The sequence below is a fragment of the Propithecus coquereli genome, unplaced genomic scaffold, assembly GCF_000956105.1.
Source record: "Propithecus coquereli isolate 6110/MARCELLA unplaced genomic scaffold, Pcoq_1.0 Scaffold215, whole genome shotgun sequence".
NCBI lineage: Eukaryota > Metazoa > Chordata > Mammalia > Primates > Indriidae > Propithecus > Propithecus coquereli.
In genome coordinates this window covers 954,426-964,564 of record NW_012146634.1, presented here as the reverse complement: position 1 = coordinate 964,564, position 10,139 = coordinate 954,426, and positions in this window count along the sequence as shown.

Genomic DNA, 10,139 nt, shown 5'->3' with positions numbered 1-10,139 from the left:
TTTTTTTGAGACAGAGTCTCGCTCTGTTGCCTGGGCTAGAGTGCCGTGGTGTCAGCCTAGCTCACAGCAACCTCAAACTCCTGGGCTCAAGCAATCCTTCTGCCTCAACCTCCGGAGTAGCTGGGACTACAGGCATGTGCCACCATGCCCGGCTAATATTTTCTATATATTTTTAGTTGTCCAGCCAATTTCTCTCTATTTTTTTTTAGTAGAGATGGGGGTCTCACTCTTGCTCAGGCTGGTCTTGAACTCCTGATAATCATCCCGCCTCGGCCTCCCAGAGTGCTAGGATTACAGGCGTGAGTCACCTCCTCCGTGAGCCAACCCCAAAGTTGTTTTTAAAGAGCAAAATCACCACAACTACGGTCCCAGGCCAAAGCTTTCAATTAATGTCCTTTATTTTACAGTTTTCCTCTGGCCTATCCACATCATTTTATGATTTTATTTTGTTTTTCAAATCTAAAACCTACTAGTGAATCACTTTAGGGCTTGAAGTCTAGAGTATCTTGTCTTAGTCTATTTGTGTTGCTATAAAGGAATGCCCGAAGCTTGGTAATTTACATAGAGTTGCTAACCTCAACCTCCTGGTTTCAAATGATCTTCCCACCTTAGCTCCCAAATAGCTTGGACTACAGGCACATGCCACCATGGCTGGCTAATTGTTTTTCATTTTTTGTAGAAACAAGGTTTCACACTCCAGGCCTCAAGCAACTCTCCCACCTCAGCCTCGCAAAGTCCTGGGATTATAGGCATGAAGGCATGAGTCATATCTGGCCTCTTTAGGTACTATTAGAAGAAAACTAAGCCAGACAGGGGAAAAAAAAATGAGAAACCCACAGAACTCCCTGGCTAGGCTCTGACTTACTGGCTAAGCAGGTTATCATTGATAGTTGATCATTCAAAAGAACAACTTGTAACATGCTGGCCATTTATCGAATAACAATGCACATCTTCACATAATTTATTACCCTTCTACCTTTTTCTGAGCCTTTATTCTTTTTGGAGCCTGTATCTATTATTACTCTCTTTTAATTGCTCTTTTTCTTGTTTTTTTGTTTGGTTGTTTCATTGTATTTATTGTTTGTAACTAGTTTTAGAATTTGTTTTTTTAGAAAAAGTAAAAGTTTGTGATAACATTTTGTTTCTGAAATAAACACTGTCCTTATTGAAATTAGGAAAATTACTTCAGGGTCTTTTCTGGGACATCTTTTTTAAACTAACATTTTAATATTGAAATGTGTTGGTGATGATATTGAAATGAATCTAATATACCAAAGGAGTAATAAAATCTTAACCATTACAACCTGTTAGAGGTGCGGAATAGTATACACAGAATGCTGCCAGCGTATATAAAAAGAATGTATCTATGTATATACTTAATATACATAGACTATCTCTGGAAGGAAATAAAAATATTAATAACATAAAAATGTTACTGGCAATATTGTTGACTGTGGAAGTGAGGTGAATGGCTAGGGAACTGGGGTACAAGATTTCCTTTTCACTGCATATTGTACCTTTCCAACTTTGTCCCATGTAAAGGAATTAATAATTTAAAAATAGAATTTAATTATAAAAATCTTGGCTGGGCGTGGTGGCTCACTCCTGTAATCCTAGCACTCTGGAGGCTGAGGCAGGTGGATCACTCAGGGTCAGGAGTTCGAGACCAGCCTGAGCAAGACCGAGACCCCGTCTCTACTAAAAATAGAAAGAAATTAGCTGGACAACTAAAAAATATATATATAGAAAAAATTAGCTGGGCATGGCGGCGCATGCCTGTAGTCCCAGCTACCCAGGAAGCTGAAGCAGAAGGATCACTTGAGCTCAGGAGTTTGAGGTTGCTATGAGCTAGGCTGACGCCACGGCACTCTAGCCCGGGCAACAGAGCCAGACTCTGTCTCAAAAAAATAAATAAATAAAAATCTTACTAGTTAGTAGTCCAATGTCGGATAAGACTGGAGTGCCTGAACTGCACATAGTAGGTATTCAGTAAACATGCAATGAATGAACAAATACATGGATGAATTAAGTGAAATGACTGAAGAATAAATTTCTTAAACCTACAATTTGATTGCTAAAGCCTTGTGGAATCCATAACGTATAGCAGTGTGGTTAAAACAAATGTGCCAAAACTGTAACAATAAGTGGTCAGTATCTGTAAACACCTTCAGAAAAGGTAAAAGTGTGCTATAGTAAAACAAAAAGCTTTGGCTGATAGAAGAACAGCATTTTTTACAGGTGGTTCTATGCTAGTGCTTTAAAAGTTCCTAAATAGGCCAGGTGGGGTGGCTCACACCTGTAATCCTACCACTCTGGGAGGCCAAGGTGGGAGGATTGCTTGAGGTCAGGAGTTCGAGACCAGACTGAGCAAGAGCTAGACCCTGTCTCTACTAAAAATAGAAAAATTAGCCAGGTGTAGTGGCACATGCCTGTAGTCCCAGCTACTCGGGAGGCTGAGGCAGGAGGATCACTTGAGCCCAGGAGTGTGAGGTTCTAGTGAGCTACAATGACGCCACTGCACTCTACATGTGCGATAGAGCACTACTCTGCCTCAAATAAATAAATAAATGAACTAAGCCAGATTATCCTCCATCCCCTAAATCTGTGAGACAATTACTACTCATTGGCAAAAACACCTCCTGTGCTCTAGAAGAAAATGCATTAACTCTATTTATTATTAAAAAGTCAGGTCCCAAGTTTGTCTAGTGGCAGTTTCATCAACCTTTCTCTCACTGCTAAATAGTAAAACTGCATAATTGTATGAGATTATGTGCCTTTTTAAAAACAGAAATAAGTTCTGAATTGAGAGGAAAAACTATTGTTATTTTGTTAGCTTTCTAAATTGAACCAATCCATTAGTCTTTATTACATCATAAGGGATAAAGAAGTATATTTATATATATGCATATACTTGCTGAAGAGGATGATCCTGATCAATATTTTTCTGAAAAATGATGAAAGGCAAAGCAGACTTCAAATCAATATTTTTATTGCATCTCCTATTTCAGTGAAGCTAACGTCAAGGACTTACACTAAGTGTAAAGTTAGCTTACATTTTGTTTACTGCTTTATGTCCTAAGATAAGCAAAGTAGATACCTACTGTGTATTCAGACCAAGCCTTGGGGATTAGCATGGATCTAAAAAGTTGACAGCTTCTTGAAGTCAAAATAATACATGGAAAACACTGGAATTCTAGTTATTCTTGTTGGGGAGGTGAAGGATGAGTTGTGGAATTTATTACAGCATAGATTCTTAAGAGTTTTGCCAGGAAAATAAAGACAACCAGATAAAAGTGGTTTTACACTGAGCAACTCTATGTAAAATGCTTACAACAGTGCTTGGCATAGAGGATGTGATGTTAGCTATTACTTATTATTATCATTATTGTACTGACACCCAACACTTTATAGCAACAAATATTTAATAGCCATACATGTATATCTATACAAAGCAATCTGTATGACACAGAGAAGAAACAGCCCTGTTCGTAAAAAATTTATAGTGATACATTTTCAAGTATAAAAGAAAGTTAAATTGTTAAAGAAAAAATAGACAGTTTATGCCTGTAATCCTAGTACTCTGGGAGGCCGAAGCGGGAGGATTGCTTGAGCTCAGGAGTTCGAGACCAGCTTGAACAAGAGCAAAACCCTGTCTCTACTATAAATAGAAAGAAATTAGCCAAACAACTAAAAATAGAAAAATTAGCCAGGCACAGCGGCATCTGCCCGTAGTCCCAGCTACCTTGGGGGCTGAGGCAGGAGGATCACTTGAGCCCAGGAGTTTGAAGTTGCTGTGAGCTACGCTGATGCCACGGTACTCTAGCCCAGGCAAGAGAGTGAGACTCTGTCTAAAAAAAAAAAAAAAAAAAAATTGTTTTTTTAAGCCAATGTCCTTTGCTAGATTAGCTGGAGCTATGCATCAAAGGTTCAGAAAAGTTAGTAGCCTATTGTTTTCTAAGCAAGTTAAAAATAGAAATCACTAATGTTTAAGATAATAAACAGAAACAAATTACACCATAATAATTGATTACTTTTCAATAATTCTGGTGTCATAAAATTTAACAAAACCAAATTCCACATATGTCTTTTTTTTTTTTTTTTGTGAGACAGAGTGTCACTCTGTTGCCCAGGCTAGAGTGCCGTGGCGTCAGCCTAGCTCACAGCAACCTTAAAGTCCTGGGCTCAAGCAATCCTTCTGCCTCAGCCTCCCGAGTAGCTGGGACTACAGGCATGCGCCACCATGCCCGGCTAATTTTTTCTATATATTTTTAGTTGTTCAATTAATTTCTTTCTAATTTTAGTAGAGATGGGTCTCAGTCTTGCTCAGGCTGGTCTCGAACTCCTGAGCTCAAACAATCCACCCGCCTCGGCCTCCCAGAGTGCTAGGATTACAGGCGTGAGCCACCGCGCCCGGCCTCCACATATATTTCGAATGTGAGAATCAAACTTCCTAGGGAAGTGAGGCACTTGAGTGAGGGCCTATAGAATAACCTCCTTTTACACCTTTTTCCAGATGAAGTTAAAATGCCAAGATAGAGTGACCAGGAGAAAGGTTAAATAATCAGCTTCCTAGAGAACTGCCTTCATGAAATGTCCTTAGCTGTCATCTCTGTGTACCTCCATTTCTGAACACCTTTATTTTTGGATACCTCCCAGTCTATAAAAACAAAAAGAGGAGGGATAAAAGGAATTGTATTACAGTTGTACTGGATAATTGAGAGGTGGAAAATGTCCTGTAGTCAGTTAAAATTGTTTTGCAATCTCTTTGAAAAGGGGTAGGCAAAAATCTTCTTGAAAAGAATGTCCCAATTCCTAGTAGAGATTATTTTAGAAAGATTAACTTTTTAAGTTGGCAGGAAGTCATACCAAACACTAACACAAAAATTTCTTTCCAATATATAGATAGAAAATCAATCTTTGGGGCATTAGGTCTTTCTTCCTTAAAATATGCTGTTTTCCTCCCTCCTTCCAGTTTTCTCTCCTAAGAAAAGAAAAGAAAAAATTTGCTTTGCTAACCTGAGAAAAAGTTTTCCATCTGGATAATGTATAAATTAGATCACAAAATGTTAATATGGCTATCCAACATTCTTAACATAATTTCTGAATTCCACAGATTTTCTATTTTTTTTTTTTAAGAGATGGAGTCTTGTTCTGTCACCCAGACTGGAGTGCAGTGGCAAGATGTGATCATGGCTCACTACAGCCTTGAACTCCTGAGCTCCAGAGCTCCACTCTGGAAGGCTGAGGCAGGAGGATTGCCTGAGGCCAGGAGTTCCAGACCACCTAAGCAAAAGCATGACCCCATCTCTACAAAAAATAGAAAACTTAGCAGGACATGGTGGCGCATGCCTGCAGTTCCATCTTCTCCGGAGGCTGAGGCAGGAGGATTGCTGGAGCCCAGGAGTTTGAGGCTGCAGTGAGCTATGATGACGCCACTGCACCCTCTCACCTCAGCCTTTGGAGTAGCTGGGACTGCCACCACATCTGGCTAATTTTTTTTTTTTTTGTAGAGACAGGGTCTCACTATGTTGCTCAGGCTGGTCTCAAACTCATGGTTTCAAGCAATCTTCCTATCTTGGCCTCCCGAAGTGCTGGGATTACAGATGTGAGCCACTGCTCCTGGCCTGCATTTTTAATAGCAGATCAACACATTAGGTGTTTGGAATGCCTGAATTTTAAAGTACAAAGATTGCATACATTTTTGCTTGAGGTCCTTAATATTTCAGCAGATCCACAAATAGCCTAGAGGAATCCTTTCCATAGATTGGTAAAGTTTATGAAAATGCAACGTCAAAAAAAATAAGAGAAAGATGTAGGTTTTCTGGAGGAGGTAGGGCAAGATTAGGAATTTAATTTGTAAGCCAATTCTTTTTTCAAAATAATCATGTACCCCTGGGAAAGAAATAGGAAAGGAAACATTTTATATAAAATTTGGATTTGGAGGTGGCCTTCCTAAGCAATTTATTAGAAGGTAAACAATAATGATGTAGAAATAACTTGGCTGATAAATATGATAATTATGAAACTTTATTAATTCACATCAATTAGCAGGAAAGCTAAATTTAATCAAGAGGTTTGCATTATATAACAAAATTATTAAAATTGCTCCCTTGCTAGTCTACCTGCCTCTTTTCCATCTCCATGTTATTCCATAAACAGCTAACCAGGTAAAAGGGGTAAGTGCTTTTCATGAAGGAGAATCAGCATGTACACAGCCTTAACGTTCAAGGTTGGGACTATAAAACAGCCCTGCCATCTTCCTGACTCTCATCATCCTCCTCATCCCCAACCTTCCCTATGACCTCAGAATTTTGAACAAAATAAAGGAATGAAAATAGTCTAGCATTAAGAACACAGGCTATGAATTAAGTAGACCTAGGTTTACATCTGTTTTATAGTATTCATATGCTAAAAATTGCCCAATTTATGACTAAGCATAACTTAGTGGCCAGGCAAGGTGGCTCATTCCTGTAATCCTAGCATGCTGGAACGCTGAGGCAGGAGGATCGCCTGAGACCAGAAGTTCCAGACAAGGTGAGCAAGAGCGAGACCCCATCTCTACAAAAAATAGAAAACTTAGCAGGACGTGGTGGTGCATGTCCTAATTCCAACTGTCTGCTGCTGCTGTTGGGAGAGGGCCATAAAGTCTAACTTCTCACAGTGAAAGATCTCATAGCATGGACTATGGATGCCAAGACACCCAGAATGTCCTACAAAGAGATGATCTTAAAATTAAGCCCAGCTTCTCAGGAGGCTGAGGCAGGAGGATTGCTGGAGCCCAGGAGTTTGAGGTTGCTGTTAGCTATGATGATACCACTGCACTTTAGCTGGGGTGCCAAGAGGGAGACCCTGTCTCAAAAAGAAAAACAAAAATAAAAAAACTTAGTGACACTCCTGGAAGTTTTGGAGGATGGAATGGGAGTGCCCTAGGTTCTTGGTAGAAGGCCTCTGTTTAGGAGAATGTTTGCAGTGACTGGGAGTTCTTCCAGTAACTCCTGGAGTTGACATATTTCTCATTCTACTGGATTCTATAAAGTGGTTTTAGTAGCCATTGTAGCCTGAATTACATACTACCATGTTATGGTTAAAGCACACTTGGGCTGTTTCATGCATGATGTGGTCTCGTCTGGGCTGATCAAATGAATGACTAGTGAAACAAAGGGGATACACATGATGGAGTTAGAAGGCTCCCAGATTGACTCATTTTTTAATTGGAAACAGGAGCAAAAACCTATTATCTAGGCTGTCTGGGCCAGATGGGAGCATGAGATGAAGATCATACCTAGTCCTCTACTTGGATGGACACGCTGTGTTACCCATTTGCAATTTACTATTTTGTGCCCCTTACTGTCCTCTTGTGTGGCGTAACTTCTCCAGATTCTAGTTCCTGCTGTGGATATGGCAAGTGTACATTAGACAAGATAATGAGGTGTGTGAGCAGAGGGGAATGAGGGAGCGGTGAAAACAATGTCTACAGTATATTGGTGTATTCTGAGCTTGGTGAGTTACTATACTTTTGGTTTTGGGATAACCAAGTAGACCAGCTGCCCATGGGATAGGTAGCATAGAACAAAAGTTATTCCTCTACTGCAAGATTTTCCAGTTTCTTTCTTGCTACCAAATTAGAGGTGATAGACAGTGAGAAGTATAGGTACATCTATGACTTTAAAGAGGGCTCTCCCAAAGCACGATAAAATTAAAGGCCCCAGTCTCAGACCATGAGTTCTAGAGAGAAAAGAACTTTTCCATTTGACTGTGGAGTCTGGGGATGAAGACTGTCTAGTGCAAAGGACGAAGTGGGCTGTTTTAGTCACTGTGGCCATGTTGACTAAAATGGAGCCATGGGTCTGAGATAGGGGAAAATTGTGAAGTTGTAAGGAAATCCACCAGGTCTCTTAAACTTGAATCCTGATCAGGCAAACATGAAAACAGGAGAATTTCCACATAGGGAGGGGACTGCCAAATCTTTTTACTGTGACCCTTGTTCTGAGATTTAACTTTTCCTTGGGCATCTTTCGTAAATCACCACTGGCACCACGAGGAGGACTCAGGGAGGAAGAATTCTTTTTGCCAATCTCTTAAATACTGCAGCAGAGACATACTGGAACAGACTGGTCTGCTGCAATGTCTTGTCTGCCCCACTCCCCCAATCTGCCCGGCCATCCTTCACTTCCTAACCCCCACACAATTTTCTTGTTGCTTCTCCCTTTATATTGATTAAAAATAATGTGTTAGAACTTTTAAGAACTCTATTTTTCTTTTGAATTAATAACGTATTATGTAGAGATGTCAAGCAAATTTGGACTGTAGTTAGTGTTGTATAGGGAAATGTACTTCATGTAGTATATTTTAAATGTTTCAATTTGGATGCCTAGAAGGGTATGGGACTCTTTCCCCACACTGCTCAGCACTCCTTATTAACTTATGCTAGGCTGATTAACTTTTTCCTAGTCCTTGAAGGCTTTTCAGTTTGGATCCTTGATTTAGATTAAACTTGACTGAAGTTCATGGATAAGTTGGTAATACACTGACAAACAGACTTAAAAATATGAATGTTTACCTTCATTTTTGGTTCTCCAGGCATAGGCAGCCCTGTGGCAGAGGCCACTTGCCCCTATCAGTGAGGAGGGCCCTCAACAGTTCTTAACTCAAAGCTTTAAGTCCAGATCCTAAAAAAGTATATTCAGAAGTGTCACCTTCCATTTGCTCCATGTTCTAAGTTTTTCTGTGTGAGGATTCTCTTCTTTGAATGACTGATAATGAGCACATCTACCTTATTTAGGGAAACATTTACACCTTATCCACAAGGGTATGATCTTATTCTATGACTGTAAAAAAATAATCGTATCAGAGTGCAATAATAGGTAGAACATCTGAATCCATGATTTGTGCAAAAGGTAAGGTAGGGGGAGGAAGGCTGCATTCTATTAATATGCAGCTTAGAAGTAGGTTTGGCAGCCCCTGGACCTCACCTGGGTACAGGTGTCAGAGGTACTCTGTGGAACAGGGCGTCATGGCATATTTTGGGCTCTCAGAGGTAACCACAAATTGAGTCCTTTGCTTTATTTAAGCCTCACCTTGTTTACCGGTGCAGCAGTATCAAAGTCCAAATAGAACACCCAGATCGGCTCCCCAGGCAGGTGGATACTAAAGCTAGTCCTTGCGATCTAAGAGGCCTGCTTTGCTGCATGCACCCACCTCCTGAGTCACAGTAAGTTTGATGTGCAGGTGTTCAGTAATTCCAACTGTGTGCTGCTGCTGTTGGGAGAGGGCCATAAAGTCTAACTTCTCACAGTGAATGATCTCACAGCATGGACTACGGATGCCAGGACACCCAGAATGTCCTAGACAGAGGTGATCTTAAAATGAAGCTATTGAAAAAGCATGTCCCCAAACCTCTGCCCTCAACTTAGCTACCTAGAGACTCACAACTACCCCAAATTCAGATAAGCAGGGGGTAGTTCAATGCACTTGTGGTTTCAAAGGCAGTTTTGGGCCAAACACTTTCATAACTGTTTAACTCTACCAAGGGTAAAAGGAACCTAGAATGGGATCTTTCTAAGTCAAGATGGCCTCAAATTCTATATATTAATCTCCTATGGTAAGTTGCAAATGATAATTTTTACTCACGTATTTTTGGTGAGAACTAAATGATGACTATTTCCTTATGACTCCAGACAATACTTATGTGACGTTGTAAAACAGGGATTATAATAGTTCCTAGTTTATAGCTTTTTTTTTCTTTTTGAGACAGGGTGTCTCTCTATCACCCAGGCTAGAGTGCAGTGGTGTCATCATAGCTCACTGCAACCTCAAACTCCTGGGCTGAAGCGATCCTCCTGCCTCAGCCTCCCAAATAGCTGGGACTACAGGTATGTGCCACCAAGTCCAGCTAATTTTTCTCCTTTTTTTTAGGGATGGGGTTTCATTCTTACTCAGGCTGGTCTGGAACTCCTGGCCTCAAGCAGTCCTCCCGCCTCAGCCTCCCAAAGTGCTAGGATTACAGGTGTGGGCCACAGCAGCCAGCCAATATAGCATTTTTTTGAGGAGTTAGTAAGTTAATACATATGAAGTGCCTGGCATATAGTATTTCATAAATCTTAGCTGTCATCAATTTATTTATTATTGAATCCCCCCCA